The sequence below is a fragment of the Aythya ferina genome (assembly GCF_964211825.1).
Source record: "Aythya ferina genome assembly, chromosome: 21".
NCBI lineage: Eukaryota > Metazoa > Chordata > Aves > Anseriformes > Anatidae > Aythya > Aythya ferina.
In genome coordinates, this window is record NC_140319.1 from 7,764,647 (window position 1) to 7,781,298 (window position 16,652).

A 16,652-nucleotide genomic window follows, 5' to 3' on the forward strand; every position below is an offset into this window, starting at 1 on the left:
GAAACAACTTTTTAGACGTACTTGAATCCTGATACAATCACATCACAGGGATGGGTTAAATTTATGATCTTATCTAGGATTTTTGTTTGTAATCAATCCCAGACCTACTGGCTATCACTCACTACAAGCTTACCATTTCCCTGTGCTAACAAGGAAAAGTTGGGGCATCAAACTATGAGGGAGTGAAGCCAAATGATGATATTAGCAGATAGGATCAGAACTGGAATGCAACACACACACACACACACAAAAAAAAAAAAAAAAAAAAAAAAAAAAAGGGAGCACCCAAAACAAAAGAAAAATGATAGCAGCCTGCAAATTTCAGCCTTTGTCCCCTTTGGCCTATGCTGCGCACACAAACTATGATGTGTGCAGAAAAAAAACAAAAAACAGTTTCCAGGCAGATTTTGGGATAAAAGCTAAGAAAACAGAAATTAAAATGGAATACCCTGAGATCAAAGTACAGCACGGGATACCATTGCTATCTTTAGTCATGCACATGCAGTGGGGTATGCGCTGAAATGCACCGATTTCCTTGTTTTCTCCCTCTGAGGTTACAGTAATCTCAGCATACAGGGCTACTTACTTTGCTGAATTACCTACCACATTTATCAAGGCAAACCTGAACCTTTTGCAGGTGGCTTGGACAGCAGATGGCAAAGAGGATCTGTCAAGCAGATTTGACCCTGCTAGCTCTCTTTGCCTACTTGAACGTAATTAAAGAGAACGGCAAAGCAGGGATGGAGCACATGGCACCAGGACCTACCCAAATCTAGACCACATTAGGATGTTTTCATGATTCCAGCTCCAACATACGAACAAGGAGATTGCATATCTCTGTGCATGATATTTCTGTGCGTCAACTTTCATTTGGATTGAAATGGAGGACTGTTTACATGGCAGAGAACTGTTCTTCTCGATTACGGCTCTGTTTTCCATGATGATCACTGCTGAACAAGGTACTACAGAGCACTGGGTCTCTCGCATACTTAACCCAGAGCAGATTAAACTTGCACTGCTTTAGGGTCTCCCTTGTCGTCAGCTGGGATAAAGACAGATGGCAAAGACAAAGGCAATTTGGACAATATTTCAGTCTGATTATGTCACTAAAACTTGTTTGAATGTGACCATTCAGCTGCTAGGAATGGCAGGGCACCAGGAGGGAACACCCAAGTGTAAGTACATTATTTCACCTGTTCTCCTTTCCCAAGTTTCCAGGTCGCTGGATCACTTTGCACCCCTTCTCCTAGGGATCCTGGCAGCTGTGGCACGTGCTGGTACTCTCTGTGATGAGCTGAACAGAGGCAGGCTTAGAAGCCAGATACCTCTCACAGGTTGAATGTTGAAGTGTATCCTCTACAACAGCTGTCTGGTAATAAGTAGACACAGTAAATTTCCCTACCAGCTGACTTTTTAGCTGCAAATAAGCTCCTAAGACAATTTAGAAGGCATAAGGAACACCCCTGTTCAGCACCCTAACAGCCCTGCAGACAGCAAGGAGCTTCCAAACTCACACAGAATTGCTTTCTTCTCATCTTTGCACGGCCCAGCTCTGAGACTAACAGTGTGACAAATCTGTTAATGTTTCAACAGGCAAGCCTTAATTTTGTGCGTACCCTTCAGTCATTTTCCATATGGAATTGGAAATGCTTTTTCACAAGCAGTCTGTTGATATTTTCAATATAGGCATAAAAGATCGTCCAAAATGAAAAGGTTTCAACCAAGGCGTTCAGATTGCTTCAAAAATTAGAATTCTTGGGCACTCCCTACATGTTGTGTAAAAAGCAAACAACATTATATCTGTTGTAGAAATGGAATAGAGAGGTTCGGAGCAAAGGAGATTTATCAGCTTGCCTAAGCAAGTAGGAAAGGGACCTAGGAATCCCAAGCTCCAAACCCAATCCCAAGGGGGCTTTCTAATAGATACTAGAGCATATTCAGATCTGAGTTTGGGCCACGAGCTCACAATCAACCCTACGCAAGCAGCAGCCTGCAGTATAATTAGTCCCCCAAAGCAAACATAACTGTAAGAGGGAAATAGCTAGGGCCAGGCGCTTTTATTGTGTATAAACCAGATCTATAAATCACGAGTGACTCATCTGAAGTTAGCGGTGCTGCTGCGCGTTAGAATGAATGGATCAGAATCTGGTCCACACATTTCACACATTTCTGGGAATCAACATTTGTAACTGTATCAGTAGCCTGGAATGTCTCCTAATTGGCACCAAATGTGAAACAGCTCATTACCTGGGCAAGGCAAATAGCTCGAGAGAGATGTCAGAAACTGAACGTAAAGTATGAGTAGGAACATAAAGAGCAAACAAGTTTCACACACAGATAGGAACTGAGGTGTAACAAGCATTAAATAATACCTATAAAATTTTACGCATGCACATGAATTACAATATTATTTCATCCAAACTGATTCTCACAGTAACGGCGCGTGTTGTTTTCTTCTCTCTGTGATATAAAAATGACTCATAAAATTAGTATGTAACAGCATTTGTGTTGTACAAATATCTTGCAAATTTGTCCCGCTGTATATTGGTGACACAGAGATTTATGCGCACGTGGAATCTTTTGAACCTACTTGACAGCAAATGGCTTACAAAGCAGCTGTGGAAATATTGTGTTACCCATGAGCTTAGAAACCCATACAGGTGTGTACTTTGGGGCCGATGAGCCTTGTGCCTCCCAATAAAAGCTTTAGGTTGAGATCTGTAAAGGAACTTGAGGGGAAGGACACCCCCAGCACACGGCAAGGCCAGCGTCAGGCGGCCAGGTTGTTTGTTAATCTTCAAAAAAGAAAGTGCTCGAGGATCCCAATGTTTATTCAAGCAAATAAAGTTAATAAATCCTGTTAAAATGTTACTACGAGCTTTGCTGCTCCGTTTGAGATTCATACCCTCCAGTCTGAATGCTGACTGGGGAAAGGAAGTACTATTAACTAATGCAGGAAATAAATCCTGCTTTGTCTGCCACAAACGTGGCTCCCTGACATTCCTGAGAACAACAACCCCTACGTTTGAATGATGCCCTAACAACGAGGCGAGCAGAGATGTTCGCTTTCCACTGTCAGAGCGCTTGGACCCAGCCTGCAAGGAGGCATTAAATGGCACAGGCACCCGTCCCCAGCTCCCTTCTGAACAAACCTACTCCCCAGAGGCGTGTGAGAAGCACGTCCCAAGGCTGATTCCACATGTCCAGCACCTGCCCTTAGCCTGGCGATCAAACCCTCCTCCCTGGGCACCTGGGCTCCCTCCGGACACCTCCTTCCCCCTGCTCCGTGCTCTCCAAACTGAAGGCTGGAGGCGAGGGGCACCTTCAATGCAACCACCACTCACATGGTGGCAGCCAGGACCAAAACCCTTCCCCTCTCCCACCCCACAAACCCAGCTCCTTGGGGCTGGGGAAGCCTCCTCTGCTGGGAGGTAACCCCTTTGCCATGAACCCCTTCGCCACGCGCTCCAGAGCAATCCTCTGGATGCACGAGCACGTGCCCTTCCTCCTGTCTAACACCTTTGTGATTGCCTCAGATTTACACAGCTTTTTCATGCCTTTTTGAGCCTCCGTCCCTGCATCAGTGGAAGGGGCCTGCAGGTCCCTGCTGGGGTGCACACGTCTGTCCATCTCCGGCCTCGACAGCATCACCGAGCTGCTGCCCTTTCGGGAGCAGACCTGCCAGCAGCTCCAGACTTTAACTCAGCTCTCCCCATCCTCAGCTTGGCACCCACAACCCAAAGCTGCTGGGAATGAGCTCTGAAAGCCTGACTTCGTATCCTTCCCTATAACTCAAACCTCCTGGGCTTTTGCAGCCCTGCAAACTGAGGCACAAGGAGCCCAATGCTCCTCTTTCCCCAAAAAGAGCAGAATGAGGGCTCAACCCCGGGTGGAGGTTCCTCTCCTGAAAGCATCCAGGGGGAGGCCAGTGCCTGCGAGGGAGGTGCTGGGGAGAATGAGCAGTGCCCATCACGAGCCACCACAGACAGAGGGAGGCGAGTGCTCGGGGTCGGCTTTGGAGATGGGCAGCTGCGCTCAAGGGGAAAAGCACTCTGCCAACTGGCCCTCAAATTTAATTTGCTCTTTTAAAAAACTCCCTGTGTTGGCATTTTAGGCAGGACCTTAGTGATTTACAGCACAGAGTGACATTTCAAAAAAAGATAATGTGGGTAATGAATTATTTGCTGATCCAAACTAACAATTGGACATACCTACTTTTCATGGATTTAATCTTTGCCGAGGCGTTAGCTAGCAAGCATGAAATATCACTTTTCGGAGGCATTCTGTTGCATTTATGCAGTGTACAATTACATTAGGCAGCTTTATGACACATTGACTCAGTCGAGTGTGATGCAATGTAATACAACCAAAGTAATACGAGCTTTTAAATGCAACATGATGGCAAAAATCCATCTCAGATCTGATCTTTGTTTCATTTCAGATGCCAACTGTCATAATTCACGGAGAGTCAAATCCTTCTGGTTTTGCTCACGTGAGCTGCTCCATCAGAGCAGTGGGATGTGCCCGGACCAGCGAGGAAGCAGCATTTGATCAAGCAGGGGCGAGAGCATGTGAGCAAACCTAGCATGCATCCTTTAAGCTGGAACCCTTTGCTTTTCAAGCAAAGACACATGAGGAGTCAAAATTGGCAAATAAGAGCACAGTATCTTGGGATTGTGTTTCACAAGCCAGGAGTTAGCTCCACTGAGAGTGTTTTGCTCACACAGAGGTGAGCACAGTGGCACTTGCAAGGAGCCCAGCTGGCATCCCCTCACCTACTGCTGCGCAAGGAGCTCGTACAGGAAGATTTTATCCAATCCTGACAACAAGTAACACATGATAATACATTTCAGTGATTTCCTATGAGCACTGCCTCGTACTTGAATGGGAATGGTCACAGCAGACACAGATCTCGGGGTAGGATGTGAGCTTGTTCCTTTCCCCTGTCTCTCTGTGCTTGTTTTTCCCCACGTGAGGTATTTCAGCTCTGCTCTTGCACGACTGGACCACGCTGTCGGGACTGGACAGCAGACGGAAATGTGTCCGTTTCAATTTTGGTTCTGATCCTGGGATATTTCTAACTCTCTCCATATCCTTGATAGATAATGGTTTAATAAGCGATCTGTTTTTTATTTAAAGGGTCGGTAGTAAAACCCAGATCACATTTCTCACTTGGTGGGTTAAAAAACCGCTTACGCTCATTTCTGCAATGTAAAACGACACTATATCAAATCAAACATTTCCAGATGTGGCCAGCTTGTGGATGGAAGTGCAAGGGGAGCGAGCGTTTATAGACAAGAGGTTTCCCAGGTTTTTTTAATAGGACTGGAACCCCACCTACTGGCAAAGACTGTTATAGGGATGTCAGGACAAGAACCCATACAGGGCTCATTCCCTGCCTAGAAACTACAAGCTTTTAGTGGGGCTCCGAACCCTGTGGTCTGAGATCCCTGCAGGCTGAGCACCGCTGAAGCCACTGTGGGCACCTCGGTGCTTAGTGCTTGTAAAAGCAAAAATGTTAATTGCACTGAAAGGCACAAGGAAAAGCACGAAAAATTGCTTAAGAGCTGACTTATGCTTCCAACTCATATGGTACTTTAGAAAGTTTCAGCTTTAGAAAATTAATTGTGGCCTTGATTTTGATACTCGAGGACAAATCAGCCCTACAGAGCCCTTACCTAGACAATGGTCCCACAAGTGGAAGTATCGTAGCCTAGTAATGCACAGTGAGAAAACAACATTCCACTATGGTAGGCTGCTTATGGAAGATGAAATATTTCCAAGTACCTACACCTGAATTAGACAACCTTAAAAGTAGTTCTTATGCTTCATTTAGAATTTACTAGAAGAAATAAAAATAATAATAATAAAAAAAAAATCCCATTACTTCCTGTATTTCAGCTTTCCCTTAAAAACAAAAATAAATACCATTTTAGAGACCATTCATGCCATTTTAAGTGTTGCTGAAGTAGGCCACCTAGCAATATCAGTACTTGAACTTTAACACGTTACAAAACCAGATTAATAAGTTAAAGAAGAAATTCCCAGAAAGCAGTATCAAACACTGGAAATCAATGTTTTACATCCCCAACTGAGATACCTTCCCCCTGCAGACAGAACAGAGACCATCCCAAGGACACAGAACCTACACCTCACATCGCTCCACCACTGCCATTAGCTCAGCCGCAGCCCAGAGCATCCCGGGCTCCATTTCACTGCAGCACAAAGTGCTGACACAGAAAACCACAGGCAAAGGCTGAGGAGAGAGCAGGCAGAGGGTGCTACAGAAAAAGTTTCAGCCCATTTCCAAGGGGACTCCTAACTTCAGGAAAACCACACTGACTTCCAGCAGCCGCTGTGTGTAATCAGACAGTTCCACGTGGTTCTGACTGCAGCACAGCAGAACACTTTAAGATCCAGCGCATTAAGAGCTAGAGGCCTCCCTGAAGATGTGCACAGATCTGTTCAGAGACCAATGCCATTTGTGCCAATGGGGCAACAGTGCCCCAAAGGAAGGTCCTGGGGATAGAAGCAGTGGCGAGGGGGTGTCTGGCATGAGTCTGCTTAGAAATGCAAGCCAAAGGTGAGGAGCTGTGCTGGTTCAGTGTGGGAATCTGCAGTTGGAGGGAAAATTCTCTTCTGCTTCTCAAAATTACCACCTCCTCTATGGCTTAGATCCTTAGTTTGGGCTTAGGTCTTGAAATAAATTTGAGTTCCTTAATGCTAGCCCTTCAATCCCCATTGCAAAACAAGACTGTATCCAGTTCTGGAAAAAAAAAAAAATGCTATGCAGTGGGACTAGCTCCCTGCCACTTCTTTCTTACCCGTTATATAGCAGAGAATCCAGGTCAACATCTACCACGGCAATGACATAGAAGGAAAAAGTCCAGATGCTGCCTGACGAAGAGGGGAGATTGGGCTATTTGTAGTATCTGGCATATGCACCAGGCATGTCCAAATATGCAGAGAAAACAACAAAAAAATCTCTATCTTGGACCAAACTGCTAAGAAAAAAAAAATAAAAAAGGTTTCCAGGATGTGAGTCAGAAAGTCCTGGAAGGGTTTGCCTTGACAAGCTAATGATAACGGAAGGATAAGTTCAAGCGTCGAGCGAGCTGGTGAGATAAGGGTGAGGTAGACACATATGCTTCCTGTCTACGAGAAGGGAAACAAGACGTGCAAACTGAGACCGAGCGTGCCAGCTTCTTCCTCTGGAGATGGAGAAAGTCGCTCCTAAAAAGCTGCATTTCCAGCACTCCTGGGCACTGGCATGGGATGGTGAACACAGCACGGGTTACACCTGGCCACAAGGAAGACTCTGTACCTGCTGCTGCAGGGACGTGGCCAGCAAGGGTTGCAAGCCCACCCCTGCCTGCCCCCAGCCACCCTCTGAGAGTCCCAGCAGCTGCGCTGAGCTCCTACCCAGGGGTTTTCAAATAAAAAAGTTTGCATCAGCACTGGGTCTGCTCGTGCTGCTATCTTCTGTGATCAAAGAATTGAAACAGCTGCATGTCTCAGCTCGCTGGCAATGAAACCTGCAGTTGATCGGCTTTGTCCTCACGCCACAGCTACAGGGAAAGGGCAACAGCAGATGTAAAGAGGAGAGCAAACACCCAAGCTGCGTGTAGCCACGCTCTGCATCCTCCTAACCTGCCGTCTCTTAAGTGCCACTTACTCAATTAATCCAAACTCTTCTACTTTAATAGTAGAGCTGTAACACATTTAAACAGCTCAGAAACTCTGCCCGACAAGCCATGCTCCCTATCTTATTCATCAGCTGCAGGACTGACCGTGCATTAACTAAGAAAGCTCGTGGTTTGATTAACACTTCCCCTGCCATTAATTTCTGCTGAATTTCTGCTAAGGCTGAAATTTCTCAGCTTTTTTTGGTAGGGTGGATCTCATCTCAGTAGGGACTGTCTTTTGGATCCGATCCTAGAACATCCCTGCAGCAGCTATAGTAACTATTTTTATAGGCAAGTTTTATTAGGAAAGTATTTTAAATGGCCTTTGAATGCAATTTAGCAGCTGGAAATAAGGCAGCGTGCCAGCGGCATGTGACCAGACAATCTGTGCAGCACCAACAAGTGCTACCAGAGATCACTGGTGCTCCACAGACTGTGCACGACCCCCCCCGACAGAACACACTGGGGACATTCAGCAGGCCAGGAGGTGCCCCGACACTGGGAACGCCTGAGAGGCCGAGCTCTGCTATTCCTGGATCACTTGCAAGAAACAAGCCTATTTTCAGAGACCTAACTGGCACATTTGGAGCTAAAGGAGGTGCGGAAATGGTGGGTTTTATTACACAGCAACTGTCAGCTCATCATAAATACACGTGAGGACATACGTCATACAACTTGCACTTCTGTGACCATCAGTGAGTGTGTAAAAGGACCATGAAGTAGATGTTTTAGGGTCGGTTCTGAACAAATGATCTAGCATATAAAACTAGTAGCCCAAGCACACTGCGCCCAAAATATTCATCTTCTGCCTCATGCCCAAATGAGACAGGAAAAGATCCATTTCCTTCTCCGTTTTGACCAGGGCTAAGCTTGATTTTGAACAAAGGCCTTTTTATCCTCACCACCCTTTGAGCAGCCCTCTGCACAGCACTCTTTGTTGTCAGACCAAAGGAGCCCTCTCTTTCCAAATGTTTTTCATGCTTTCCGTACAGCGAACATCTCCCCCAGGAACTAAGGCAGCACTCTGCAGGAATCCTTTCTGTAGGCAACAAGAGCCAGGTGGAAGGACCAGGGACCTGTTGAGGGAACCAGGCAGCTGAGATGCTCTGAGGCGCAGCAGGTGGGCTCCAGCCCTGCGACATGGGAGAACCAACTCTGAGTAGGGAAAATGGGCTCCATCATCCGAGGACCTGAGGGAGATGCCTCCACTGGATGCTCTGAAAACCCCTGGAAGATAAACCTGCCCATAGGCAAAGGGCTGGCACAAGCTCTTTACTCCACAGCACTTACTGTTACGGGATGCAGGGATCTCCTGCTCCCACTGAAGCACAGCACACAACATTTGGTAACACAGAGCTGGATTTTGGGAAGTGCTGAACGCACACCAGGTCCTGTTGCCGAGGCCAGACTCTTCCGAGTGGCAAAGACAAGTAACTAGATTGGCATCGCTGGGATCAATCAGATGTCTAAGCAAGTAAAAACAAAGCTTGAAATAGCTGGGGACCCAATTCTGATCTCAAGCCCCACTGGTGCAGGCACATGCGGAGTTACTGTGGCTTAAACTCATGCAGATGAGAGTGGAAACTGGCCTCCAGTACAAGTGCACGCTGAGGGAAAAGACAGCTTTCCTTTTAGACATGACTCCAATTGTACAGTCTGAGATTCAATTAAGTTTTGCTTTCCTGACATCTCCTTCCAAATACAGGCTCGGTCTTTGTGCTAGGCATTTTTAAAAATAAAATAAAACAAAATCATACGTTTGGCAGGACCTGGGCATTCCTGCTACTAAATTGTTCTGTACTTCATGCAAAATTTCAGTGTATTAAAGAGAAGGGGGGGTAGCCTCTTTGACCAGTGTCCAACTGTTTAGAACTGTTAAATATGAGTTTTTGCCCATGTTTACATGTGGAATGGAACACAGCCATTCAACCACAAAATGTTCCCAAAGCAAACATCCAAAACCTGGTTGCTGGCTAGGTACATTGACAGAATCGCCTGAAACCAGTCATTCACAGAATGCCAAAACAACAGATTACCGTTGGTAAAAAATACACAAGATTATTTTCTTACCTCCTGGGAAGAGGCCATTGCGAGTGACAGGAAACAGCGACTGGCAAAGCAGAATGTAGGCTCAGGGCTTTTTCATCTGGAGGGAGAAAAAAGATTGGTGTTAGTTCAGATCTGCAGAATCGCATGCCATTAACACAATAAAGCCAGCACATGTTGCCAATAGCATGTATGGGCAGCCTGAATTAGAGCAGACGTATTCTGCTAAGTCAAGACTTGCTACATGATGTAGAAATAAAGAAACGGAGGTAAAAAAAACAGAGACAAAGCGACTAAAGCAGGACACGGCAGCTCCATGTTACCCACAGATGGGTTGCCTTGACCCATGTTAGCCAACCACTTGGTGTTTCTGAAGGCTGGGAAGTGCCCCCTGAACTTCCCAAGGAGAAGGAGCCTGGGATTTGGGTCCTTTTGCCAACCCTTGGATTGGGTCTCACAACTGTAATGCCTTTTTTCCCCCTTTTTTCTCCCTTTTTCTCTTTTTCCTTGCCATGTTCCATCCCTTGCCCTGCTTCATTCACATCTCTGAGCAAGACTCCCCAACAAATAAAAACGTTTCACCATCATGTTTTGTTTTCTCCTTCGTGTTAACACCTCCCCACCAGCTGAGTGATCCCTGCACGCAGCGAATTCCTGTTATTATTCTGCCTGTGCATCGACACCTTGTCGTAGGAGCCGCGTTGATCGATTGCAGGTGCCCCTCACTATGAAACTGGCCAACAACCCACTCACAAATTTGCTCCGCTTGTTAATATTAAAATCATATGGCCAATACCCTCCTAAATTGGTTCAGGCTTGAGGTACTGCTGATTCACAGTAGGAACAGGGTTGCAACAGGCTTTCTGCAGGCCCCACTATTCATGGTAAACACTGCACTTCATTGAAATAACATCAACTTTTGAGATAAACCTATTGTAGCAAAGGAAACACTAAAGTGCCACCACCACCTCTGCTTCGGAGCATTAAAATAAGCTGCATCACAGCTGCATGTCTGCAGCAAACTGAACTCTGATCCGAGAGCACGGGGAGCAGAAGCTTTGCAAGGCAAAGACCAGGTGAGGTTCTCAAGATTCACTGCTTACAAATGTGGAAAGGAGCATGAGAATAATTGCTTGTGTTCCCTCATTAACCAAGCAGAAGAGAGAGGGGAGTTCTTGAAACTCTCAGAAAACTTTGGGCTGAGTTTTTAGATGGATTGGCTGGAGCGAGAGCGAAGCTGGTTTTCACCTTCCCGCACAATTTATTTCAATCCGCAGCGTTTGTTCACAAGTCCCGGTGCGGTCTCTTGGGAGTTCAGCCACCATCAAAATAAAATCCAAGCTCCTTAAAAGTGTTCAAACATAACACATTATCCCAACTATTTATGATGTGCATGCACTACTTTCATACTTTGTTGTCTGGAAAATATTTTAACAGGTGGATTGGCAATGATGCCTAATGGTGATTGAACCCGTAACTTCACTGGTATTTCAGGAGATAAGCACCAAGCTGTGTTTCGTTTGCCGGCGGGGACACAGAGGCCCGGAGTTGTTACAGAAACTAACGCTCCTGCCAGAGAACCAGGCAGGAAACACGGACACTGCCTGGTGCCAGAGCCTTCAGCCAGACCAGAGGAATTTGCCTATTTTTTTGCCAACTCCTCTGATGGAACAGAAAAACAAAGTAGCACGAAACATGTCCCTCTGTGCCGGCACAGTCCTGGCATCGCAAGATTCCCTTGCTAGCCAAGGCTGCTTCTTTCCTTCCAAAAGGGGACCACCTGATTTTGTAATCTCTAAATACACAGCTTAATTACATAGACTGATTAGCAGGTTCTCAGCTAATCCAGTGGTGCTCGGATGATGCAGTGGCAGGGGTGTTAAAGCGACCCTACAGAATGAGAGCATTTTCCTCCCATTTGCACTGCAGAGCCGAGCAAAGCGGCTGGGCTACCATCAACCATCCCATCTCCTTCCAAAGTTCAGCATGTGAATTAAACTGCGCCTTGTAAGGAAGTTTGAGATTTAAATGTTAGGCTGCAGATAGAAGTGCTGGAAACCCCATTGCTCTCCGGCACTAACAATTCACCTGAGCAAAAGTCCAGGAAAATACCCTACAGAACAGCATGCAACCAGCCCGAGCACATCATTAATGATCTGTTCGATGTCTCATTTAGGGCTCTTAAGAAAGGTCTGAATATGTCCTATTTGAACTCTAGATGCCAGGCAGAAAAGCAAAGGAAGAATTTGAGGAGGCACACAGATACAGAATGGTTATCAGAACAAATCAGTTGAATGCTGAGAGCTGCTAACAACATCATAAAACAAATGTACGCATCTTCCAGGGGGATTTTCCCAGAATAATTGCGTGCTCTCGCCTGGTGTTGCTTGGGAAGGCCACCCCAGAAGTTGATGGTTTAAGGTAGTTGAAGTGGGATTAGCCTTCATGAAAGACTCAGGAATACTTCTTCTCAGTGAAAGTTTACAATAATATTTTAAAGACTCTCAACCAACACCCATGCTTAAGCTTTGAAAACAGATAATGCATTTTTAATGGGATTGCACATCTGACAAGGAATTTGACTAATTCCTCTGATAGCAGACAGCTTCCTCCCCATAATTCATCTCAAAAGGATCAAAAATCAAAACACTCCCTACCATCTTTGGAATGGCTCCCCTGCCCCCAGCCGCCTGGAAAGGATCAGATCAATTCCAGCAACTCAATGGCAAGAGAACAGAGCAGCAGATACCTGACCTCCCCGCAGCCCGCTCCACCAAACAAGGGCTCGAGTAAGGAAGAACGGGCAAAAGTCTCCAGGAGAAGGGCCAGCTGGGCTGCTGACACTGAGCCCATTGTTTCACAGATGTATCGGGCAGCCCGTGCTGGAGCTGTTTGAGTGTTAAGTGCAGCCACCTAAGTCTTCAAAGTCACCCGAGTCAGATCATTTCTTTGCTCCGGTGCACTAACAGTTGTGAAACGCTGGGAGATGATTGAATCTGAGGTGTTGTAGAAGGAGAAGCATGAGGATTTTCATTAGCTTCTTTATTATTTGCCCTAACGAGGATTTCCTGCTCATAGTCATATGTTTGCTGGGCATTAAAGCCCTTCTCCAAAGGAGGAGCCAAGTTAGTACTCTCCAGAATCTCACGGCTGTGCCTTTAAAGCTATCCCCAGCATAATCCCTTGTAGATGATCCACAGCACAAAACCTAGCAAGGTCTGTCAAGGCATTTTTAGCATTTGTTCTGTTAAAAAAACAAGAAAAAAACCCTGAGGTATTAGGGTGCACTAATCTTTAGAAAGGTTAATTTATTCATAGAGATTTTGACAGAGATGTATGGCTGGGCTAGAGTCCCAGGCACTTCTTCCCAAGGGGAACTGCGAGTGCAGAGACGGCTTTCCTGACACAAGAAGAGAGAGGCGTCAGAAACGGGCCCGAGCAGCATTAACTTGGGGGCTCCCGTGCATTTCGAGCACTTCTCCTTCCTGCAAGCAGCCACCAAGGCAACTCTGGCTGCCTGATGATAAAACCAGGAGCCCACTTGTCCTGGTCCCAGGGGAACTGCAGACAGCAAGAGCATCGTGTTCTCCTGCAAAACAATAGGTAACAAAGCTCCTTCCTCTTTTACAGCAGGTGCCTCCCCTGGAAGCAAATCGAGAGCACGCTGCAAAGCTTTCCAGTGTGTAGGCTGATGCTACATGGGATGGACACGCGATGCTGCCTGGATGACAGACAGTGTCTGCTGAGTCTGGCTGTTCAGGCAGACCATGCTTCTGCTGGATTTCGTGGACTGGGGTTTTGGATTTCTAGACAGTGTCTTGGATACTCGTTCTCAGCCAAAAGTTGAGCAAGACTAAATGTATTTCTCTGGATACTCTAAGATATCTATTTCAAAATGCCAGAAGATAAATCCGTGGATGCTTCAACAAGAGATATCCCGTGAAATAAATTGCATCCTTGAAATAAAACATGTTAGAAAAAGTGGAGGGTAATTGTATGATATCTGATCATGCCCTATTTTTTTTCCACTGGGAACAGAGTTTGATCCATAACTGCACAAAGATCACTTCCAGATTAAAATTGTTTTTATTTCTTTTCTACTTAAGCAGGGAGGATGTAGCAGAAGCCAGCGAAACCTCTAGTCTCTGCAGAGGCCTCTGGGACCTTGAACTGTCAGGACACTGCAGGAAGCCAGCCTGATAACTGATTTGGTTGCTTCTTTTTTAATTTGCTTGGAGTCTGTGCAATTAAAACTAAAGTTTCCACCGGCTGTAGAAGGATAGAGCTAATTTGTGACTGCCTTCTAGTTTCAGCAGCAATTCCTCAATGTCAGGAATACCTGCACTGTTTCTTGCAAGCTCTTGACCAAGAAAGAAACTTAATCCTGCCGATAGCTGGATGAACCAGGCCAGCAGGTCCAGGCAAGCGATCCTTGCCCTCTTCTGCTTCTGCACCTGGGGCATCGTGTCCACTCTGGGGCCACCTGGTAGAAGAAAGCCATCGGCAGGGAGCAGTGAGTCCAGCCCCGGGCCACCAAGCTGGTCAGGAGTACATCTTACAAGAGCTTCAAAGGGTGACTCTGTTCAGCCCAGAGAAGAGAAAGAAAAGGGGGAACCTCACTGCCATCTGCTGCTACCTGATAAACACTGAGAAGATGGGGCTGGGTTCTTGGAGGTGCGTGGCAGTAGGGTGGGGGCAACCCCATGTTCACCCACACCTCGGCACCGCAGCGGATGGGGACCCGCTCAGCAAGCCGAGCCAAAAGCAATAATGCTCTGCTGACCAGAGCTAGTTAACTGCTAGTTTAGATTATTAACCTCTTGTCCTTAATGAGAGTCCTGAGGCCGCTTAAGCCACAAGACCAAATTTCTCCTAACCGCAAACATGGAATCCTCATTAATATGAATCCGAGACACTTTCCCAGGAAGAAATAATTTGCAGAGTGTAGGATCTACCCAGAAGCAAACGATGCTGGATTTAGGAGCATGTTTGAAACTCCTGCAGTTCGGTTTAATTTATCCCCAAGGAGAGGGAGGAAGGTCTGGATTGAAAAATGGATTTTTACTTTTAATTGCCAGGTGTCACCAGGCCTTAAAAACAAAGCTTTCTGATGGTTTCCCCAACACCCCCAAATACCTGTAATTATTTTCTGGGGAATTTTACTTGAAAAATGATCTATTTCTAACTGAATTTAAGCCTGTGTTATGCAAACAGTAAACCAGCTTGTTTGAAAGTAATCTTTACCCAAGGGCTAGCAGAGAAATAAAAATAAATACCGTATGAGAGGTTTTTACAAAACCACAGACACCACCAGGTTTTCCAGGTCTGAAGGGGGAAAATCTCATTCTGCAAACTGCCTTTTATATTTCTGTAAGTTAAATTTTTTAAGATGTGTTACAACTGATCCAGGGATCGAGTTACCCAGCGATCAGCACCTGCCACCTCTGCCGTGGCACGCAGTAGTGTCCAGCGGCACACAGCAAACTAGCTGAGGACGGGAAGCTAAATTTACTGCATTAATCTGAAATTACAAAAGGTCGGGGCTCAGCAGCATGTGAGTACACATTTTTTAACTCAATTGTTGATCTCACCACTACTTAAAGCAAAGGTGGCATCCCAGGGTTTCCACACAAGGAACCAAGGGCTTTCCATTTACACTGGATCCTACACCGAATCTGAAAGATGCTGCTGCTTGCAAGGCAGCTCTGGGCATGCTTTCCCCCTTCAGGATCCTCAACCCCACCACCTGGTCCCCAAACTTCAGCCGAGCCCTGGCCAGAGCCCTCATCAGGAAGCCCATGAAGCGGGGGGAAGCAGCAGGGCTCCCCTCAGAGGTGCCTTATTCTCAGCAGAGCCCTCAGCCTGCAGCGGCTTTGAGGCCACCACGAGCCATTCTGCCAGGTGGGGATTGTGCTGGATGAGGAACAGGGGGCTGCTTTCCTGATTGTTGTGCCCATTCCCTGAAATATGAATCCTGCTTTTACCCTCAGAAAGCAGCAATGCCAGCTGAAACCCAAAGACTACCAGGAGGTGAAGGTATTTCCCCGAAGCACCACAGGAAGGATCCCAACCTGGGACTGCCGAGATAACACCTCGTGGGAAACCGTGCCTCGGGAACTCGCAGCCTCCGACAGAAACAACCCACCAGAACTGATGTCCTGGAAAGCATCACTGTGTAACGCATTATCCCCTGGTGTCTGAGCTACTGTGCTGGCAAAAGCTTGTTGTAACGACAGTCACCTACCCCCCCGCGCACACTGGTTTGCATTACAGCAAACACGGCCCAGCAGAAAGCCAATTTCTCTCGGCCGCAATTGGGGCTGGACTAATTCCAAGCAGTCACTATCTAACAATCTCCTTCCAGGAGTTCCCACTCACTTCTCCTGTATCAATCTATTTTTATGTTGGTATCTTGTTTTAATCTTTTCTTTCACGTGGATGTGAGTGCAATACCAAGAGCAGATGTGGCTCGTTTCTGTGCAGAGAGAGGCTCGGTCATAATAAATGTAAAGAGCTTTCTCAGGTATGTTTGTTTGGCTTCTACAAGACGCAGACAATGTTTTTCATTAGATTTATTTCTGGCAGGTTTCATTGAAACTGGAAGGATCAGCTGGGCAGTTTTTCCCCCTCTCTCTCTAATTTCACATCCATTTTGCAGTTTTAGTACCAAAGATATTTGTCAGATATTCAGCGGCTCATGTGAAAATTTATCTTTTCTGTAAGAAGCGTTTTTTTCTGACCAAAATAAACACGTTAATTTTGATTTGTAAAATAATGACTTCATTCCTGCTCGGCTTGAGGGTGTGATGCATTTCTGCCAGTTCTGCCCACGGGGTCTCTTCTCAGACACAGCCCCAGGCTGAGCCAAGGAAGGCTCAGAGGCAGGACGTGCTCCTGCCATCATGTACCTGCTCCGTGCAT

General features: G+C 46.3%; 1 long non-coding RNA gene across 3 annotated transcripts in view; it reads right to left on the bottom strand.

The window, feature by feature from the left end:
• The window catches only part of LOC311422041, a 55,255-nt gene that overhangs the window by 12,946 nt on the left and 25,657 nt on the right, over positions 1-16,652 (bottom strand). For 2 of the 3 annotated variants that reach the window (XR_014685155.1, XR_014685157.1), the window contains one exon: positions 9,756-9,831. This is a non-coding gene — a long non-coding RNA (uncharacterized lncRNA). Of the gene's footprint in view, positions 1-6,824; positions 6,951-9,755; positions 9,832-16,652 lie in introns of those variants that run through there. The other variant, XR_014685156.1, reaches the window with a different exon arrangement.